Here is a 12,235-nt window from a genome sequence, read left to right as displayed (position 1 = left end):
AGTTTCACTAAGTTTGTCAATTTTTTTTTAATAATAATAAACTAAAAATAAAAGATAAATATATAGCGGAAGCAATAACATCAAGAGATAAAATAATGGAAGCAATAACTCATATACATACAACCATCATAGCTAGGTTACATCTCCTAAGGGTCCCATGATGTTGAATCACATTTAAGTTTTATTAATATTAAATCTAACACATAACCAAGATCCACATCATGGAATAATCACTTTTATTCACATAAGAGATTAATGTAATTTTCTCATCTTCATCAAAATTTTCTTTCATAGCATCATAGGCTACTTCATCATTACTTTTAGATTCAGTATTAGTTTATTGTTCATCAATATAAAAAGATCTATTACCTTTGTCTTTGTAGTCCTTGTTCATCTTGTTGTCTAAGTCATATCTTCTTCTTTCTATCATCCTTGTCTTCTATATCAAGACATCTTGTAGCAATATGACCAACTTATTTACATGAAAAATAGATTATAGGAAGTTTGTATTTTCTTTTGTCTCTTTCAAGTCTTCTAGCTATCAGTGCCTCAAGCTCATCATCAAAAGTACCATTGTCACTTTTCACATGTTTTCCTTTTCCTTTCTTGCTAAGAACCAGTTGCGATTTAAACATAGATTCAATTGTAGAAGGAGTATAATAATCAAAATTAGACATCTCAAAAGTAGTAAGCCTCTCAATCACACCTTTTAGAGTTAGGTCATTACCTAGTGTACATCTCAATTCTTGCATTGCAAAAACCCTAATAGCATAAATAGGAAGTCCAGTTCTCAACACCTTTCTTATTATTGTTTCCTCCTCAATCTTTCCATTTGCACCTTTAATAGAACTACTAAACTCTTTGATTCTTGCACAACATTGACCTATATTCTCACCTTCTATCATTCTTATTTCATCAAATTTTCCTCTCAATCTTTTTGACTTGGCTCTCATGACATTTTCATCTCCTCCATATATGGTCTTCATTTTATCCCACATTTTCTTTGCATTCTTGCATTCTTTTATGTCATCAAACTTATTATAGCTTAGCGATGAAGCAATCTCCAACATTGTTATGAGAATTGGACTCTAATACCAATTGTTGGAATTACAAGTGGGAAAGGTAAACTTCTAAAAGGCGGGGGGGGGAGGGGGGTGGGGGTAGTGAATCAGGAGTTTAAACTTGGACCCATAAATCTTTCACCTTTCATACATCACATGCATAATAAATTGAAAATAACATATAAAGTATATGCATCAATCATGTAACATATAATCTAACACACACACTTAATACCAAATATGATTACCCAAAAACCCTCCAAATGCGAAGGTAAAACTAGGGTGGGGATGACACCCACAAATCTTCACTACTGCAATAATAAAGTATAGCCAATTAAGGTTATAATGGTTTGACCATGAATCATAATATGCCTTGTAAAAGGCCTGCCCTATTAAAATCTTACAAAGACTATTAAGTCTCACTTTGTTAGAGGATTTCAACACCCTATTAGAAGTGTGCCTGGTTAAAGGACTTTAAGTCATTCACTTGGAATGTCACCCTGTTAAAGGATTTGGTAAAGCATGTTAGGACTAATCCACCTAGGAGATTTAACTGAAATCACCTATCAAAATGTCTCAGCATAGATCTTGTGGTTGGCACTTGCTTTCCTAATAACATATCATCTCTATCCAATCTTTGATTAATCCTTCATGATCTGATGTATCAATGTTGTATCCTTTATCCTCTGTTCTTTACTTAACTGATTCTATAATTCACTCTTATTGCTAAGTCACATTGAATGTTTTGCAAATTGTTTTGTTCGCTCCTCCAATTCGATCATTCACCCCTTTACAATGCTCTCAACTCTCTTGAAAATTTAGGGCTTCATCCTCTTTAAGAAGACTGAGATGGCTTAGGGTTAGGTATGAATCTACGGCTAAGATTCATCCATTTTGCCACTTAATCCTTCCAATTTTCTAATAGGCTACATGTAATTGCATAGGGAATCTGCATGTAGATTCGTCCTTATCTCTAAAGATAATAAACTATCCTTAGGTCAGTTGAAAAATGGTTTACATAATTATTTGTGTCATAAGAAAAAAATATGTTTGATCTGTGTTACTTGGCATATGTTGTTACTAATGCTTGGCATATACTACAATTTTGCTTCTGACTCGACACCCGAATTGCTTGGCATCTACTTTTCACTTGGAACTTAAATCACTCAACATGGTTTATCTGCTTGGCACTTGAGTGACTTGACACATGAGTGATTTGACACTCATTGCAACTCTGCATGGTCTTATATTTACATGTTTTACTCGACATGCATTACTAGTTTGGCATGAACTAAGTAAATGTCTTAAGTGTGTTGACACTCAATTGTCAAAACCAATTTGAGATCAACACCTAATTCTTGATTTTTCCTTCCAAGCTTCCATAAATCCTTCTGATAAAGATAGTCCTTCATTACCTTTAAATCCTCATAGTATATTTACACACACACACACTCTCTCTCTCTCCATACACACACACACACACACACACACACACACACACACACATAGACACATATATCTTCATCCCTCTCCAATATGAATTATGCCACAACTAATTTCAAATTTTTTGAATTTTGAATTTTGCCATACTAATTTCAAATTATTTTTTAGTTATGCTGCAAGTTTGATTCACATTTATTTGATATTAATTTGGATACAATTTATGTATATAATCTTAAGTTCTCTAAAATTAGTATGTGGCTTATTCATGTAAAATGATAATATATTTGTTGGGATAAGGTGACTCAGCCTTAAGACAATTTATTGCTTTATTTGTTCTTTCTTGGAAAGTTGTTAAATCAAGCTAGATTCTTCCACAAGAAAAGACTTGGAATAGAAAAATAGAAAGCTTCTATTTTTCGGTGATTTATTCTCTTATGCTTTGTTTTTATGCAAGGCTTGTGCATAAGGAAGCTTGATGCTTTAGAAATCGTTTCCTCTTGCATGAAAACTCTATAAGTACAAAGCATTGTTGTAGAGAATTAAGATAGAGAAATGAGAAGTTATTTGCACAAGGTTATGCTACCGAATTTTCTCTAGAATGGAGCAAGATGTAAATCTCCATGTGAAGGCTGAAAATGTATTGTAACTTGTTGCTGAATAATACATTAGCTTGATGGTTTGGTGGGTGGGGTTTTTACCTAGAAAGGTTTTCCCTACGTATATCTATGTTCTCTATTATGTCTCATTCTTCTAGTTTCATGATTGTAGAATAATAATTTGTATGTCGTAATGTTGCTAAAATTTATTTAGATCAGTAAATTGCAATCATTTTCCTTTAAGGTTTTAATTATGGGAAATCAACTATGTATGTTTCTGCTTTTATGACATAGTAGTATGTAGTTGTATTTGCTTATTAGAAGTCATTCAATGAACTATTGGATATGGGATGTGCATATTGATCTTAGATGAATTTTTGGGATGCTTTCATTTCTCTTCAATTGGTATCAGAGCCCATTTTTGTGAATTGCATTTGCATGTGAAGATTCATAGATTTTATGGTTCTAGGTATTTCTTCTATTAAGATTTCTTAGCTTGTAGAGCTTGAAGAAGGTTTTTTTGAAGAAATTAACTGATAATTAATCCTTTGATGAGTGGAAGTCTTGCAGTTGATTTATTCTTTCAGGAGACAACAGACATTTCTTGAAGGATGGTGAAGATAGAGAAAATAGAGTTGGTCATGTTGAAATGACATTGATCTGGAGCTCTTGGTTGACAACAAAATAACTCTTGATGCATGGGTATTTGGAGGTGTCTCTTTTGTTACCTAGAATGCATTTAGGCTATGGAGTTGATCATTGGATGATCTGGAAGCTTCTAGATAACATATCTCTCTTAGATGCATGTACTAGTAGTGGTTGTGGAATTGGTCTACAAGTGAGTCTGGCGTTCCAGTACTATGTTTTCCTCTTGGATGTTTCTACATGCATGGCTTGGATTCTTGTTCATTGGATCTGAGGGGTTTATAGATTTTTCTTAAAAAAACATCTATGGCAATGTTCATCTATGATAATCCATTATTTTGGATTCACCTGTTTGGTATTTTATTCAAACTTTGAGTCTTGAAGATGAGAAGTGGGTGTGGATGTGCATGGTTATTCTTAAACACAATATTTTTTAGGTTTTGCATGCTGAAGTAAAAACTTGTAGTTTTTTGTGGATCTACTAAAGAGCTATTTTCTGAACACTTGTTCCTTTAGAGTGGTGCCAAATGAGATAGTTGTAGTTCTACATGCATGCATTCTTTGTGCATGGTGAGAGGAGGTGTTTTTCTTTCTCTACATGGAGATGTTGGTATGTGATCAATCACTCAGCATTTCTATGGCTATGCTTTGTTGGATTCCTAGACTATGGTGCTTGATGTAGACATAGTTAGCTGGCCTTGTTTATGGCCACTTGTACATTTGCGTGGTTCCTTTAAGATGAGAGGATGGATGATATTTGAGTACTTGGATAGTCAGTTATGGAGTCCTAAAGCATGGTGAATTTCCTTAGTGTGGAGATCTTGGTTTCACCTAGTGTGATGTGTGGGCCTGGATGATTTTTAGATTTAGAGGATGGTGTGTCATATGCTTGGAGAGCTTGGTATCATGCTTCAACAGGAACTTTAGTAGTGGCTGTATTTTTCCATCATATGGTGATGGATGATCTTCTTTAGTGTTGCAAATGTTGGAGGATGCCTTAGATCTTGTTGCTATAGAAGGGTCTTTCACATTTGTTGGAGGATGCCTTAGATCCTGTTGCTGCAGAAGGGTCTTTCACATATGTTGGTTCACTAGTTGGAGATGGTACCTTCTTGTGATTGGAGATGTTGACATCTTTAGGATCCAAGGGGTCCTTGGTAGAGATGTTGTTTATGCTATTATTTGATATGATCAGATGAAGCATGTTATCTCTTTGGAGGAGATGGTTTAGATCATGATGTCATGTTTATGTTCCTGATTCCATGGTTGGAACTTTGACATTGATCTTGTTTAACTTTCTTGGTATTAAGTACTTTGATCACTTTCTTGATACTTCATGACAGTGCTATGTTGCAGTGGAGTTTTGCATGGATTGATTGATTATAGGTGCTTATGGATACTTGGAGACTTAGGTGAGGCTAGACTTCTCTTGAAATGAGAGACATGTTGTTGAGATGTATACTCTTGATGAGATTTCAATAGAAAGTCTGAGGAGCCTACACCTTTGTTGGATGCAAGTTCAATATAGACCTATGAGGAGACTGTCCTTGGATAAGTCACATGATGACTTGCATATCTTGGAGGATCATTCTCCTTCCCCACTCTTGGTCTACTTGGCAGTTTATCACTTGAAGGGTATTGCCCAATGTTACTTTTAGGTGCTTTATCTTTTTTTTCATATTTGTGGATCTTGAGCTGTAGTTAGATGGTTCTGGAGGACTCATTGTGAGAGATGGATAACATGATTATCTCCTTGAGGTGTACTTTCATTTATGATGAAAATAGGAGATGGTAGTGGGCTGATTTCCTAAAATGGGAATGAAGTTGTTTGATCTTCTTTGAGAGGCTTACATCCATGTAGATTCATGATATCATGTTATGTTTTATCTCTTGAGGTTGGACAATTTTGGATGTTGTTGTGGCTTTTCTCTTGGGGTTGTGAAGGAGATCATACTTGGCACAATTGACATTTAGAAGTGTTTGTAGAAGGACATGTTGCATGCTTATGATTTACAATTTCTTTCTTTGGTCTTGGTTATCTTCTTGGATGTTTTGGTTCACATAACATTATTTTTTAGATATGTTGGAGCTATGGTGGTGATCACTCTTTTGTGGTCATTTGTTATCACTTGTTCTTCATTGTTTTTGTGATGACAAGGTGGTTCCTTTATCTCTTTTCTTTGTTGGATGTGGACAACATGGGAGAGTTGTGGAGATTGGATGAGAGAGATGTTTCTTGCAGTGGTTTTCCTATAGGATTTGCATATCTTTGTGGATGGTCCTTGGTACTGCATGGTTATACTTTCTTTGTATTGTTATCAATAGACTCAGTATGCTTTTGATTTTTTAGATTTGACATTACCCATGTAGTGGGAGTTTTTGTATGTGTTTGATCTTCATCGATTGGTTTCCACATAAAGATTGAGGTTGCAATTTATGGGTTGGTTATGTTGTTGGCATGAGTTTTCTGGTGTTGGATACCTTTGAGGTATGGGTGATTGGATGAGTTAGCATTTACTGTGGATGTTATTTTCAATTTGATGGGTTTATCAGTTGGATTGGACCAATTAGATTGGTTGTTGTTCTGGCTGATGTTTTATCTTATTTTCTAGAGGATGACTTCACTATTTTGTTGGGCGAAGAAGTTGATGTTTCTAATGCTTCTGTGTAGCTCATGAGCATAGTGGAGTGGTAGCAGCATGTGTAGCCTTTGTTATCACATGGATCTTATGCTTGTGTTATTTGGACATGTGTTTAGTTAGAGCACAAGAGCATATGTTATGATTTATGTTGTTTCATGGATGGCTGTGATGATATAGTTTCATCAGTTTGAATCTTGTAAGGTCTTCATCAAGTGGGAGATTGTTGGGATAAGGTGACTCAGCCTTAAGATGATTTATTGATTTATTTACATGTTTTCTTGGAAAGCTGCTAAATGAAGCTAGATTCTTCCACAAGAAAATACTTGGAGTAGAAAAATAGAAAGCTTCTATTTTTTGGTAATTTATTCTCTTATGTTTTATTTTTATGCAAGGGTTATGCATAAGGAAGTTTCTAAAATAATTTGTAGATGCATTGAATGTAGACACTTTAGAAACTGTTTCCTCTTGCATGAAAACTCTATAAGTACAAAGCATTATTGTAAAGAATTAAGATAGAGAAATGAGAAGTTATTTGCACAAGGTTATGCTACCAGATTTTCTCTAGAATGGAGCAAGATATAAATCTCCATGTGAAGGCTGAAAATCTATTGTAACTTGTTGCTAAATAATATATTAGCTTGATGGTTTAGAGGGTGGGTTTTTTACCTAGAAAGGTTTTCCCCACATACATCTATGTTCTCTATTCTATCCCATTCTTCTAGTTTCATGATTGTAGAATAATAATCTGTATGTTGAAATGCTGTTGAAATTTATTTAGATTGGTAAATTGCAATCACTTTCCTTTAAGGTTTTAATTATGGAAAATCAACTATATCTGTTTCTGCTTTTATGGCATAGTGGTATGCACTTGTATTTGCTTATTAGAAGTTGTTCAATGAACTATTGGATACAGGATGTGCATACTGATCTTAGATGAATTTTTGGGATGCTCTCATTTCCCTTCAATATTAGCATATAATTATTTTAATCTAATGATATCCAAACAACTATGATTTCTCTGTGCAAAGTTCAAGTTAATTTCCTTTCATAGTTGTTCAAATAATGGTCTTAGTTTCCTCGCTAATTTCTCTTATTCTTCTCATTGTGTTTAGCATTTCTAATGCCTTGAAATTAATTGAAACACTGAGTGAGTGTTGGTAGCCTGGCGGTTGCCGAGTTTAAGCTGTCATGAGTTATCACTTTTAAAAGAAAATGTGTTTTAAATAATTGTAACATCTAAGTCAGCTTGAGAGCCATCAAGAAAAGTCAAAATGTAACACATTAGACCATTTTCAAAATCTTAACCCAACCCAAGTATTTAGGGTTAAGGCACTTGTGGAACATATTTAAAAAGTGATTTCACTTATTTTGAGCGAGGCCTAATTGGTTGGTAGGAAGAGAAGAGAAGGAAAATATGATAAGAGAATTCAACTAATTTTTTATTCCACGTTTGCGGCTAGAGTTTTCCCCATGCGAGACTAGCGTTTGAGAGGTAGGCTCTTTTTCTTCACTCTTTTACCAAAAACTACTTAAGTGCAAATATTAATTTGGCTAAATAAGTGCCTTCTCTGCTCTTTGTTTCCTAGTTGGTACCATCATGTGTCATTCATAGTAAGATTTTAAAAAGGAACTTTGGGGTGCCCTTCCAATATGTGTAAAACTTGTAATGGTTTATACACGATTTTAGTATTCCTAGACTATCAAGATTGTGCAGTGATCTCAAAGGAATCCATGCTGTCATATTGCAAGGTAGTCATCCTCCTAGATTCTTCATTCTTGTCAGTGTTGTATATGCGTATATTTATAAAATCAAACAAAAGAATACTGGGAAACAATGTTGATGGAATAGTTTGTATGAAAAATTTATTAACCACGATTATTTTTTTGCCCATCAGGATTTCTCTTCTCTTTCTAGTAGGGTTTGAGTGTACAAATCCCATGAACCATTTATTATTTATTATGGCATGTTATTCCAACCAAAGATAATATACATACATATTTGTACACCAAGGATACCCAATTTTGACAAATACCAAACTCGTTGCTGTATCTCTCTGTGGTTTCCAAAAAAATAGAAATCTCAGAATCTTGAAGAAAAAAAAAACATAATATAAAATAAAATAGAAACAAATAAAGAAACCTTCATTTCCTTTCCCTGTGTTGCTAAATAAGATAAATAGATGAGGCGTGTATGACAAGGGTTAAGCAACCCGATATGAAATGGGGAAATTATCACAAGTACAAACAGATCAGTAGTAAGAATGAGATTAACTGTTGTAGCAGGGGAAATTTTGGGTATTTTTAACAACACACGGACTTGAAGGATATTTTGATTTGAATTGGGGTTTATATCTGAAATGGACCTCAACAACTATCCAAAACAATCTATTATCGTATCAGATTTGATGCCTATGTATGTAACACGCAGAGCAGTCAATTATGTAACACATGGAACAATCGAGAGGTGCCACAAAATTTTTGAGAAGTGTGCATCGTATTGAAGCTCAAACGTGCCACCTAACCACCACGTATGCAAAATTCTTCTAGCCACGTCAGAGGAAGAGGGAAGAATGAACTCTCCACACTCATATTGAAGAACTTCACAATTCATTACAAGTTAGTTGATGCCTTGAAGAAAATGTTAAAATTTTCATTAAAATATCTGGTGTTTTCCATTTTGAAAATTTTAGTGAAAAGTGCATATTGTTGGAGAATAACTGCATCCTTTCAAATACTATTGCATTCGATTTTTCAATTAATTATTGAATTTAATTTAAAATTCTTTTTACATGCATTTGATGTCACTAGAGACAATTTCAACTTTATCTTATTTGAATAAGACAACCTGCCAACATATCCCTAGTACGGGCTAAATAACAAACTAAACCCTAGTAATATAAAGAAGAATTAAAAAAAACCATGCGCCCCCTTGGTAAGATATGTGTTTTAATTCATATCCCTTCTGCTATGCCAAAGATTGGGAATGAGTAATTCAAAATTTCAAACAATTTATTAACACTATTTGCTTATTCTTGCATATTCCTATATTATTGATAAATTAGTTGAATATTATCAATAAAATATGACCACAAGTTTTATTAATGAATATAATTTGGGTAGTATTTTTAGTAATAATAATATGAATATGAATATGTTATGGATGTAAATACATTAGTCTAGTTTGTTGTTTAACATTGTCTACCAAAGTTGCACATAAGCAGTAAAATTTGTGCAACCAAATAAGCTAAACAACCTCAGGTAGTCTACTCTTACTCTGAGTTGACCTCACACTTTTGCATAGGTGACATCCCAAATCCTATTGATAAAAAGGAAAGAACATGATATTATAATAGGTGAGTATGGTTAAATTATTTTAAAAAAATTAAAGGATTGAAAAAAGTCATTGGACAAAATTTTTAATAGATTAGGGACCAAAGACTAAATAGAAGAAAGGATATGTGGATGAAGAAAATTTCAAATTGATGAAAAAATGGAATTTTAATAAGCATGAATGTCTGGAGACTCTAGACAAATGAAGAAATAGAAAAATTTGTGAGGGAAAAATTCAGGAATATCACATAGTGAAAATAAATGGGCATACAAAACATTACAATATCAAATAATTTAACTCATGAGGATCATAAGAAGAAAGCATATATTAGCACAAATATTAAATGGGTACTTATATAAAAACTTAGGAAAAGTTCTTACCTTTTGAGGAATAACAGAGGGTAGATGCATGATACCTAAGGAAGATTGAAAATACAAAATATGTCTATTTTGCAATATAGGAGTGTTAGAGATAGAGCAACATTTTATCATAGTGTCCAACATACAAAAGCATCCACTCTAGCGATGAAGATATTTATGAAGCTCACAATTTAGGTGCCTTATTTAAGGAAACACAAATAAACAGTCTAATAAACCTATTGATCAAAATTTAGAAGAAAAGACTCGAAGAAGTGTCAATTGTCATGTGATTTCAGGAAACTATTATGAAGTGTGTGCTATTTAGAGTATCCCATAGACTGCTTCCACCATATCACTTATCCATTCAATCCCACATAGGCTTTTATTGCAAAGATGAGAAGCCTTGACATTAGCCTTGGAGATGTGTGCATCTGATTGCCAAATGCAATTATCTTTAGGGAAACATGATTGAAAAAGTAATTATACAAACCCAGAGGAGCTTTCATACTTTTACCTGTATACATAGCACTTGTGTCTCACTAATGCTCCCTCAAAGAATACCCTTCAGCTCAGAACCTCAAAACTCAATGAGAAATGGAAAGCAGAAGAATGAGGTGTCCCAAGTGCAAGTATCTACCCTGTGCATTTCATAGCTTTAATATCTTTCTCCATTGTCTTTGGACTCAGAATCATACTTCTACAACTTTTTTTTGAAATCACACTTAATCTATGTTATAGATGAGACTCATCTTGGTACATCTCAATGGTAGATTATATGAAACAATAATCAATATCCCAATGCCATCTAGTATTGATTGTAGCAAACACAAAAGTGTGATCAATTCAGTTGTTCTCATTCTTTTTCCATTTCTTTCAATCTAGCAACCCCAGTGAACAAGCTAAGTTCACATACTATCTTATCTAAACCTTCTCATTGTTCACAATTTCCCCATAGAGTTAATCTCACATATCAGATAGTAGAGGAGGCATAAAAAATGGAATTTAAAAATGGCTTAGAATCTCTTAGCTTAGCCAATCAAAGATAGATCTCTTCTTTCTTCTCTTCTTTCAGAAATTTAATGGATGAGTGTAGTCCATTTTTAAAAAGAAAACATGGATAGAGAGGAGGGATTGGGTAGAGCAATAGAAATAAAACCATTCTAGCATATAGATTCTGAAATATAAAAAGGGTTTACATAATATCAAAGTATAAAGTCAACCTTATTGTCCAGTGTTTTGGCATGGACATGATAAGAGGTTAAAATTGCTCTCTGTGAAATCTAATTCTCTGGCCTTGGCTTGTTATGGGTCACATACACCTTCCTAAGGTTTGGAAATACTTACATTCATAAGATTAAATCCCATTCTAATGATATTCAAGTAGAAGAAGTAGAAAAGGGAGTATAGTTTTAAAAAGGACAAACTCAATATCTCAAGTCCTACTAAGAGATACTGAGTAAAAGGAAGATTTGAGAATGGAGGATTGTTTTTGTGACAAGTTATATAATTGCTTACCAAAAATGACTGAGAGTCTAGATTTTTAGAGAAAGTACAAGCATTTTGATTATGAAATGGATCACTTAGTTTTAATTTTGAATAAAAATAGTTCACACGTATGAAATCAAATAGTACAAATCATATGCTCCAATCATGCATACAAATGTCATATCTTCTACATTCGATTTCAGAATCAATCAATTGTATATCCCAAAATTCTTGAATTGATTTAAATAATCCTATGCCAGATTCTTTAGAAATTTGCCTAAGCTCTTCTTCTTGGATCCAACAGCTAGAGTATGAATCTATTCCCTTCTATTGCCGCATTTTTCATGCATATGGTCATTTACAGTGTCAATTCCCTCAAGCCTCCAAAGGCAATGGTACCCCTGGTGGGTTCTCTGGCCCAAGGATGGCCAATGATGGTAAGGGGAATGGTCAAATTGTTAGTACTGGAAAAGGAAATGTTCATACTAATAGTACAAGTAAAGGGAAAGCTCAAATGAACACTTCAAGTTAGGGGCAAGGGCCATCCAGTAATACTAGCCCTGATAAGGATGGTTTTATCCTAGCTCAAAACTGTGCTAAGGGGTGGGGTCAGAAGTGATCTCATCTAGATCGGCAAGTGGACTCAGGGTTCAATCATTTTGAGGTTCTTAAC

This window comes from Cupressus sempervirens, chromosome 7 (assembly GCF_028749045.1).
Source record: "Cupressus sempervirens isolate cs-2001-9-10 chromosome 7, ASM2874904v1, whole genome shotgun sequence".
Lineage (NCBI taxonomy): Eukaryota > Viridiplantae > Streptophyta > Pinopsida > Cupressales > Cupressaceae > Cupressus > Cupressus sempervirens.
This window is presented reverse-complemented; position numbering follows the sequence as displayed.